At 59.7% G+C, this 2,500-nt stretch overlaps 3 non-coding genes across 3 annotated transcripts in view; all 3 read right to left on the bottom strand.

Annotated features, from left to right (window-relative positions):
- LOC145915360 (large subunit ribosomal RNA) overlaps nt 1-780 on the bottom strand; it is a 3,686-nt gene extending 2,906 nt beyond the window's left edge. Inside the window, exon 1 of the ribosomal RNA XR_014403749.1 lies at nt 1-780. This exon is cut by the window's left edge and continues 2,906 nt beyond it. This is a non-coding gene — a ribosomal RNA (large subunit ribosomal RNA).
- A 244-nt stretch (nt 781-1,024) lies between these two features.
- Nucleotides 1,025-1,178, bottom strand: LOC145915355 (5.8S ribosomal RNA). Its single transcript, XR_014403745.1, has one exon. It is a non-coding gene; the product is annotated as a 5.8S ribosomal RNA (ribosomal RNA).
- Nucleotides 1,179-1,437: 259 nt separating this feature from the next.
- Nucleotides 1,438-2,500, bottom strand: part of LOC145915350 (small subunit ribosomal RNA) — a 1,824-nt gene continuing 761 nt past the window's right edge. Inside the window, exon 1 of the ribosomal RNA XR_014403740.1 lies at nt 1,438-2,500. This exon is cut by the window's right edge and continues 761 nt beyond it. This is a non-coding gene — a ribosomal RNA (small subunit ribosomal RNA).

The raw sequence follows: 2,500 nt of genomic DNA, 5'->3' as shown, positions 1-2,500 counted from the left end.
GCGGCGCTGCCCACCCGCAACCGACACGCCGCAACTGGGCACTGAGCACAGTCCCCAACCGGCGACGCACCGGCTCGGACGGGACGCCCGGCCCACGAAGGGCAGACGCGGCGATCCCTCCTCGCCCGGGCGACGGGCCGACGTGTCCGCGCGCCTATAACACCCACCCGGGGGCGGGCTACCTTGCGCGCGGCCTTCTCGCCGCCTCCCAGACGGTCGCGGCCTTCGCACGGCGCTAGTGCGCTGGAGCTGCTCGGAGGAAAGCGCGAACGACGGGCCGCAAGGCTCCGCACGCCCACACGCTCCGCTCGGCTTCAGCTGAAAGCGTCGCGCGACTCGACAGGCCCTCCCGTTTGCCTCTCGACGGTTTCACGTACTCTTTAACTCTCTCTTCAAAGTGCTTTTCAACTTTCCCTCACGGTACTTGTTCGCTATCGGTCTCGCGACAGTATTTAGCCTTAGATGGAGTTTACCACCCGCTTTGGGCTGCATTCCCAAACAACCCGACTCTGGGAAGACGCAGAGCGCGCGCCCTCGCCGCCACCATGGGCCTGACACCCGCACCGGGACGAGGCCTCGATCAGAAGGACGCGGGCGGCGAACGACGTACGCGCAGCGAATTCCTTACGCCACAATTCCACGCGCCGCAGAGGCGCGCGGATTCGGCGATGGGCACTTCCCACTTCACTCGCCGTTACTGGGGGAATCCTCGTTAGTTTCTTTTCCTCCGCTTAGTAATATGCTTAAATTCAGCGGGTAGCCTCGTCCGACCTCAGGCCGATAATCCAGTGCCTCGTTTGCGAGAGACACGCGCGCGCCACCGAAGCTCGTGCGAGCGCCGCGCCCGAACGCGAGCCGTGCTGCTCCGGGCCGGGATCCTCTTCGAGGCCGACTCGTAACGAGACGCACGCCGCGTTCGGTTTCGCGCGCTGACACTGCGTTCGTGCTGTCCTGGGCGGGACGACCGTGGCAACGGCCGACACCGCACCGGCCCGACGCGTCGCCGCGCGGGAACGTTACAACGCGACCCTGAGGCGGGCGTGGCGCCGGGATTGACCCGGTGCCGCAATTTGCGTTCAGAACGTCGATGCTCAATGTGTCCTGCAATTCACATTAATTCACGCAGCTAGCTGCGTCCTTCATCGACTCGCGAGCCGAGTGATCCACCGCCAAGAGCCCTCCGTGACTTCGTCAGTTGGACAAGCGCGACCCAGCCGGATTGCACAGTCGAAAAAGCGGTGGCCGAGCGGTCGCCAGCCGTAGGCGACGCATGAAGCCAGCCTGGCACATGGCCACGGCACTCGGCGCAGAACGAAACAGGGTGACCGAAGTGCAATCGCGTGCGCCTCAACAGCGACGAAGGGCGTGCGCGGCCGCCAAGATACGGAGCCTTCTCCACCTGTCGAACGCACGACCACTCGATCGGCGATCGGCCGGTAATGATCCTTCCGCAGGTTCACCTACGGAAACCTTGTTACGACTTTTACTTCCTCTAAATGATCAAGTTAGATCGTCTTCTCGGACGCCGGCGCGGCCGTTGCCGAACGCGCCAGGTCCAATCGGAGGACCTCACTAAACCATTCAATCGGTAGTAGCGACGGGCGGTGTGTACAAAGGGCAGGGACGTAATCAACGCGAGCTGATGACTCGCGCTTACTGGGCATTCCTCGTTCAAGGGAAACAATTGCAATTCCCTATCCCTAGCACGACCGGGGTTCAGCGGGTTACCCGGACCTTCCGGCCTAGGCGGCGACACGCTGATCCGGTCAGTGTAGCGCGCGTGCGGCCCCGAACATCTAAGGGCATCACAGACCTGTTATTGCTCAATCTCGTGTGGCTAAGCGCCACTAGTCCCTCTAAGAAGTTCAACGCCGACCGATAGGGTCGCGTAACTAGTTAGCAAGCCAGAGTCTCGTTCGTTATCGGAATTAACCAGACAAATCGCTCCACCAACTAAGAACGGCCATGCACCACCACCCACAGAATCAAGAAAGAGCTCTCAATCTGTCAATCCTCACTGTGTCCGGGCCGGGTGAGATTCCCCGTGTTGAGTCAAATTAAGCCGCAGGCTCCACGCCTGGTGGTGCCCTTCCGTCAATTCCTTTAAGTTTCAGCTTTGCAACCATACTTCCCCCGGAACCCAAAGACTTTGGTTTCCCGCAAGCTGCCGGAGGGGTCGTCAAAGTAACGCCCCCCGATCGCTGGTTGGCATCGTTTATAGTCAGAACTAGGACGGTATCTGATCGTCTTCGAACCTCTGACTTTCGCTCTTGATTAAAGAAAACATTCTTGGCAAATGCTTTCGCAGTCGTTCGTCTTGCGCCGATCCAAGAATTTCACCTCTAACGGCACAGTACGAATGCCCCCGTCCGTCCCTCTTAATCATTACCTCGCGCTCCGAAAACCAACAAAATAGAACCGAGGTCCTATTCCATTATTCCATGCACCATTATTCAGGCGAAGCGCCTGCTTTGAACACTCTAATTTTTTCAAAGTAAAC

Source organism: Ascidia mentula, assembly GCF_947561715.1.
Source record: "Ascidia mentula chromosome 2 unlocalized genomic scaffold, kaAscMent1.1 SUPER_2_unloc_14, whole genome shotgun sequence".
Taxonomy (NCBI): domain Eukaryota; kingdom Metazoa; phylum Chordata; class Ascidiacea; order Phlebobranchia; family Ascidiidae; genus Ascidia; species Ascidia mentula.
This window is presented reverse-complemented; position numbering and strand designations above follow the sequence as displayed.